At 42.6% G+C, this 7,452-nt stretch overlaps 1 long non-coding RNA gene across 1 annotated transcript in view; it reads left to right on the top strand.

Annotated features, from left to right (window-relative positions):
• The first annotated feature begins 4,119 nt into the window (after positions 1-4,119).
• Positions 4,120-7,452, top strand: part of LOC117955469 — a 6,970-nt gene continuing 3,637 nt past the window's right edge. The window contains exons 1-2 of the long non-coding RNA XR_004659051.1: positions 4,120-4,131; positions 6,725-6,727. This is a non-coding gene — a long non-coding RNA (uncharacterized LOC117955469). The remainder of the gene's footprint in view (positions 4,132-6,724; positions 6,728-7,452) is intronic.

Genomic DNA, 7,452 nt, shown 5'->3' with positions numbered 1-7,452 from the left:
GAATGAAGATTTCACTGGGTCAGGTCTGATATTTTCTTCTTGACTCTATTAGCCTCCTGACGATGCTAAAGCTAACCATCGTCTAAAAGCAACAGCAAGTGTCCACTGGATATCCGATTCTGAAAGTCATAGAGCTTTCCTAGAAGAAATCCTACACTACAATAACTCATTTACAAATGTGCTTGTGAATGCTAGAAGAGTAGAAGCTGTGGATGACAGGACATGGCAGATAAAGGCACAGTTGCGTGTCTTGACCAAAAGAGGGCGCCAAAGCCCACAGAAAAGGCTGTAGAGGAGAAAATTCAAAGACAGAAAGGTGAACGCAAGGGAAAGTTGGCACAAGTAACCAAACAGAAGAATGACTTAACCAAATTGAAGGGAAATGAACACAATGTAAATTACATTAAAGATGAAGCATTGCTAATGTTTGAAAGATACTTAGCACAGTATGAACGGATTAATGAAGAGTTGTGTGAGCTATTAGATGAAGAAGTTAAGAAAACGGATCAAGATGTCTATCAGAACAGACATGTGGAATTTAAGATGTTTATAGTAGACACAAACAACTGGATTGCAGATGTCTTAAAGGATGAAAATGATGATATAAGGCCACATTATAGTGTATCCAAAGCTAGCTCTGTGGTAAGCCATACTTCCAGTTCCTCAGCAATGCTGAGAATTAAGGCTGAACGTGAAGCACTGCTGGCAAGAGCTGCAGCAATGAAAAAGAGAGAAGCAATAGAACAGGAAGAAATCCGCTTGAGAATTAGAAAAGAGCAATTGGAGCTTGAAACTGAACTTGCTGCTTCAGAAGCTAAACTAAAGGTGTATGAAGAATTTGAAGATGCTTATGAATCTATTGATGATGTCTTAGAGCCCCCTTCAGGATCCAGATTTGAACACCTGACGATTAGACAATAAAAACACAACATTGGATCTGGTAAACCATCTCTTACCTTCAATCCTAAGCCAGTCACTAAAGTTGGTGCTTCATATAGAAGAACTACACCATCGAGGTTCGATGCTGGCAGCAGCATGCCACATTTTAATCCTCACAATCACACTGATTCTTCTACAGATAGCCTGCACGAAGTGCTTCAGCGTCAAAACGAAGTCACTGAGATGCTCATTAAACAACAGAGTTTGTCTCAACTGCCTCAAAGAGACATGTCCACGTTTACAGGAGACCCTCTGACTTACAGATCTTTCATAAGGGCTTTTGAGGATGCTATCGACAGTAAGACAGAAAGTCATCAAGACCGGCTGTACTACCTCAAACAGTTCACAAGTGGAGAGCCACTTGATCTCGTTCGAAGCTGTGAGCACATGAGACCCGACAGAGCTTACAAAGAAGCCAGAGACCTGCTTGATCGTCACTATGGAGATGAAATGACCATCGCTACAGCTTATATCAAGAAGGCTATGGAATGGCCTCAGATAAAGCCAGAAGACAGAAAAGGATTGAATGCCTTTGCTTTGTTCCTGATTGGATGTTGTAACACAGTGAAAGATGTGGACTACATGGACAAAATTAACAATCCTACAAACATGAAGTCTATTTTATCCAAACTTCCATTCAAACTGAAAGAAAGATGGAGAAGTTATGCATTTGACATTCAAGAAAGAACTAAAAAAAGACCCAAGTTTCCTGATTTAGTGGAGTTTGTGTACCGCCAAGCAAAGGTTGCCAATGACCCGCTGTTTGGAGATATCCTGGATTCCACTTCAGTCAACCAGAACAATTTAAAGAAGCAACCAAGCGTCAGAAAAGGTGATACTAAAAGAAGCAGCTTTGCTGTAAATGTGTCTGCTACCGAAAATGTCAGCAGAAGCCAACCTGAGAAGAAACCTTTTGCAGTCAAGTCAGCAAGCGTCTTTCAAAGTCCCTGTCTTTACTGCCAGAAGAACCACGCACTGAATGTGTGCAACAAGATCCAAGAACAGCCTCTAAAAGAAAGAATTCAGTTATTGAAAACCAATGGCCTTTGTTTTGGGTGTCTAACGGCAGGTCATATGTCCAAGGACTGCAAGAAAAGGGCCTCTTGTCCAGATTGTTTGCTAAAACACCCAGTTATCTTGCACGTTGTTAAAGAAGATTCATCAACAGATCACAGCTCACAAAGCACAAGCGAAGTCACAAGTGCTCTCGTGTCTGCAAGATGCAGAAGAGGTGACATACTGGGGCCGGGAACGGTGAGCGTATTCTTCCCATCGTACCTGTGCAGATAAAAAACAAAAAAGACACAAAGATAATAAAGACATATACTTTCCTGGATCAAGGAAGCACAGCGACTTTCTGCACTGAAGATTTGGCAAGGAAGTTGAATATGCGAGGCAGAAAGACAGAGTTCCTGCTTCGCACACTAGCACAAGAACAGAAAGTGAATAGCTATGAACTTACTGATCTGGAGGTGTGTGGCTTAGAGGAGCAAGACTACATCCAGCTCCCCAATGTGTATACTCAGTCAGATATACCTGCAAAAAAGGCCAACATCCCACAGAAGAAAGATTTGGAGAAGTGGTCTTATCTGAGTCGAGTCCATCTCCCAAAACTTGAAGCAGAAGTTGGTCTTCTCATTGGTGTCAACGCCTACAAGGCCATGGAGCCATGGGAGATCATCAATAGTCAAATCGATGGACCATATGCGGTGAAGACAGCTCTTGGTTGGTTTGTTAATGGGCCAATCAGCAAATGCCAGGAGAATGAATCAGATGATGGCGAAAGACAAAGTTTCCTTGTCAACCGTATTTCTGTGATAAGCATTGAAGACATGCTGATGAAGCATTACAATGCAGATTTTCCAGAAAGAAAATGTAACGACAGACGAGAACCATCTCAACATGACAAGCAGTTCATGCAAATTGTGACAACGTCAACATAACTTGTGGATGGTCACTTCTGCATCAAGCTGCCCTTGAAGGATGACAAAGTGAAGATGCCATGCAACCGTGGTATTGCTGAACAGAGGCTTAACTCTTTGAAGAGGAAGTTCAGTAGGAATACAGATTTCTTTCAAGAGTATAAGGCTTTTATGGATAAGATACTGGAAAAGGGCTATGCAGCAAGGGTTCCAGAAGAACAGTTGAGTCGCAGTGATGGAAGAGTATGGTTCATCCCACACCATGGGGTGTACCATCCAAAAAAGAAGAAACTCCGAGTTGTTTTTGACTGTGCGGCAACTTACCAAGGTGTGTCGCTAAATGACCAGTTTTTGCAAGGGCCCGACTTAACTAACACCCTCATCGGAGTGTTGCTGAGATTCAGACAGGAGCCTGTCCCCATTATGGCGGATATTGAGTCCATGTTCTACCAAGTGTGGATTCCAGAAACCGACACAGATATGCTACGCTTTCTCTGGTGGCCAGGCGGCAATCTGAATGTGGAGGCAGAAGAGTACAGAATGTGTGTGCACTTGTTCGGTGCTTCATCATCCCCTAGTTCTGCATCATATCCATTGAGAAGAACAGCGGAGGATTCAGCATCAAAGAGCACCTCAGAAGCCACACAGACAATCCTCAAAATCTTCTATGTGGACGACTGTTTGAAGTCAGTAGCTACAGAAGACAAGGCCGTCGCTCTTGTAAGGGAGCTGATGACGTTGTGCCCCAGTGGTGGTTTTCGTTTGACCAAGTGGGTCAGCAACAGAAGAGCCCTGCTGGGATCCATTCCTGACCACGAACTGGCGACTGAAGTCAAAGATCTCGATTTGGAGCATGACAAGTTACCAGTGGAACGAGCATTAGGAGTGCAGTGGTGCACAAGTTCTGACAGCATCAGGTTCAGGATACACCTGTCGGACAAGCCATGCACAAGACGGGGTATTTTATCTGTAATCAGTTCGGTGTATGACCCAATGGGTTTTTTAGCACCACTCCTCCTACCTGTCAAGCTCATTTTAAGAGATCTCTGCCAAGAGAAGAAAGGTTGGGACGAAGAGATTCATGAAAAACCATGCCGGATATGGATGAAGTGGTTGGCAGACTTAGACAAGCTTTCGGAGCTCAGTCTGAACAGATGTTTCAAACCCCCTGCCTTTGGGCACACAAATGCGGCTCAAATCCACAATTTCTCAGACGCCAGCCAAGATGGATATGGCGTTGTATCGTACCTCTTGCTGACAAATGACCAGGGTGAGAAACATCAATCGTTCTTGATGGGAAAGTCCAGAGTCGCTCCACTCAAACAGATCACAATCCCGAGAATGGAGTTGACAGCAGCTACTGTTGCAGTCAAAGTTGATCGGATGTTGAAAGAAGAACTAGAAGTTCCCCTGATGGAGTCTGTCTTCTGGACAGATAGTACAACAGTACTAAAGTATATTGAAAATGATGCACTTCGTTTCAAGACGTTTGTAGCAAACCGTGTCTCTTTCATTAGAGAATCTACTACATCTTCTCAGTGGAAGTATGTCAGCACCTCACAAAACCTGAAGATTCAGAGCTTCATGGAAAGTAAGAGCTGGTTTCAGGGGCCTAGTTTCCTGCGAAAAGAAGATGAATGCCCGCAACAACTTGAACAGCGTACTTACCTGACCGAAGATGATTTTGAGGTGAAGACATCTGCAGCAGTGCCATGCACAACCTCAAACGAGTGCACAGATCCATTGAATCAGCTTGTTGAGTATTACTCCAGTTGGCATAAGCTAAAAAAGGCCACAGCCTGAATTTTGCACTTGAGAAGGATATTGCGGTATCTTAGTGAGAAGAGGAAAGAGTTTGAACAGAATATACAGCAAAATGTGAATGATCCAGGGAAATGCAGATCCATGGTTGAACAACAAATGGTAATGTGCAAGAAAAACCTGGAAAAAATAATACTTACCGTGGAAGATCTTTCCAGAGCTGAAATGGAACTGGTTAAATACAGTCAGAGACAAGCTTACGGGGAGGAGATACAAGCTTTGCAGCCGGGAGGTTCCCGTGTGAAAAAGAACAGTTCTATCACCAAACTGGATCCATTCTTGCAAGATGATGTGTTGAGAGTAGGAGGACGTCTGAACAGATCGGCGATGCCTGAGGAGGCCAAGCATCCTGCCATTCTGCATAAACAGCACAGAATAGCCCGCCTCATCCTCCACCACATCCATCAAGAGTGTGGACATGGAGGTAGGAACCACATCTAAGCCATGTTGAGTCAACGGTTCTGGATACCAAGAGCCAATACTGCAGCAAGAAAAATGATTTCAGAGTGCAACATCTGCAGAAGACTGCATGCAAAGGCAGGAGAGCAGAAAATGGCAGATTTGCCACAAGACCGTTTAGTCCCTGACAAACCACCCTTTAAGGTCAAGCGGTATGGAGTGCTCTTCACATGTTTAACCATCAGGGCAGTGCACATAGAAGTAGCCCATTCTCTTGACACCGATTCATGTATTAATGCCATACGGCGTTTTCAAGCCAGAAGAGGCCAAGTTATTTTATTTTTTTATTTTACCTTTATTTAACCAGAAAGAAAACTCATTGAGATTAAAAATCTCTTTTCCAAGAGTGTCTTGGCCAAGTTAAGCAGCAGCACAAACAACAAGGTTGCAGACATATAACAAAATACATATATCATAAACATAAAACATAAAAAACTTTATGCTGTTAATAAATAGTGAAACAAGGTCATAAAATATCTAAATTTCAACAATAGTGAATAACAACAAGGATCATCAGAATAATCAATCATAACATCTACAGCCAGTGTGTTCAGCCTCCATGTCATTTAAAAGTACTTTAAAAGCAGCCAGTGAAACCATCTCCTGAAGATTCAGGACAGTTTGCAGCTGATTCCAAGCATAGGGGGCCGCGTACTTAAACGCCCCTTTTCCTAATTCAGTCCGGACTTGAGGGACAGATAACAGTAATGAGTCATCAGAACGAAGACAATATCTTCCTGTAACTTTCTTTATGATGTAGGTTTGAAGGTATGGGGGAAGCAGACCAAGCATAGCCTTATAAATTAGAGTGTACCAATGATTAAGTCTACGAGTGGACAATGGAGGCCAACCAACCCGATCATACAATGAACAGTGATGAGTAAGGGCTCTAAAGCTAGTGATGAACCTAAGAGCTCCGTGGTAAACAGTATCCAGAAATTTCAAGCTTTGAGTTGAATAAATCATCAATTAAGATACCAAGATACTTGTATTGAGATACGTACTCAATCTCGGAGCCCTGAGAAGTAATGATGGGGGGGAGGTTCCGTGACTTTGATTTTGCACCGGAAAACAACATGAGTTTTGATTTGTCGTCATTCAAAACAAGTTTTAAATCAAACAAGGTAAATGTAAATGTAAATGTGCTGTATTTATATAGCGCTTTTCCAGTCTTAACAACTGCTCAAAGCGCTTTTACATCTACAGGAAACATTCACCATTCACACACATTCATACACTGTGGCCGGGGCTGCCATACAAGGTGCCACCTGCTCATCAGATAAACATTCACACACATTCACACTCCGATGCGCAGCACCGGGGGCAACTCAGGGTTCAGTGTCTTGCCCAAGGACACTTCGACAATGACTGCAGGGGCGGGGATTGAACCACCAACCTTCCGATTGGCAGGCAACCGCTCTACCACTGAGCCACAGCCGCCCCAACCGCCCCCAGGTACGCTGTACAGTATCGAAAGCAAGTTGTAGCTGACAAAGTGCCTGGTTTGGTGTAGATGCAGAGCAGTATATTACAGTGTCGTCAGCATAGAAATGAAAATTTGCGTTGGAGACATTTTGATCAAGAATGTTGATATATAATATAAATAGGAGTGGTCCCAGCACTGACCCCTGGGGCACCCCCTTGGATACCGCAAGAGGACTAGAAGTGAGACCATCCACCTGCACGCACTGAGATCTACCTGATAGATAGTTTCCAAACCAACAAACTGTTTGTTCGGACAATCCAATACTGAATAGTCTTTGTTTTAATATTGCATGATCCACAGTATCAAAAGCCTTTGATAGATCAATGAAGAGAGCTGCACAGTGTTGTTTTTTATCTAAAGAGTCAATGAAATCATTGACTTCTTTTAGGGCTGCTGTTGTTGTGCTATGCTTTTTACAAAAACCGGATTGAAATTTAGACAATATATTGTTGGTAGTGAGAAACTCTTTCAGTTGCTCATTTACCAAAGTTTCCATAACCTTAGCCAGGACAGGTAATTTTGAAATGGGTCTATAATTATTTAACTCTGTTGGGTCTCCCCCTTTTAACAGAGGAAGAACAAATACAGATTTCCATATAAGTGGAATTTCATTTGTGTCCAGGGAGAGATTAAAAAGATAAGTCAATGGTGGTGCAATAAAATCAGATGCTAACTGTAGAAAATAAGTTTCCAAGTTATCAGGACTGGCGTATTTTCTAATATCTAAATGTTTGAGGGCTTTATGCACCTCTGAGACAAAAAATGGCTTAAAACTAAAAGAATTTCCCACTCTAATATGACCATGAGTATGACATTTAGGGTGAT

This window comes from Etheostoma cragini, chromosome 13 (genome assembly GCF_013103735.1).
Source record: "Etheostoma cragini isolate CJK2018 chromosome 13, CSU_Ecrag_1.0, whole genome shotgun sequence".
Classification (NCBI taxonomy): domain Eukaryota; kingdom Metazoa; phylum Chordata; class Actinopteri; order Perciformes; family Percidae; genus Etheostoma; species Etheostoma cragini.
Note: the sequence above shows the minus strand (reverse complement) of the source record. Positions and strands in the feature narration are given on the sequence as shown.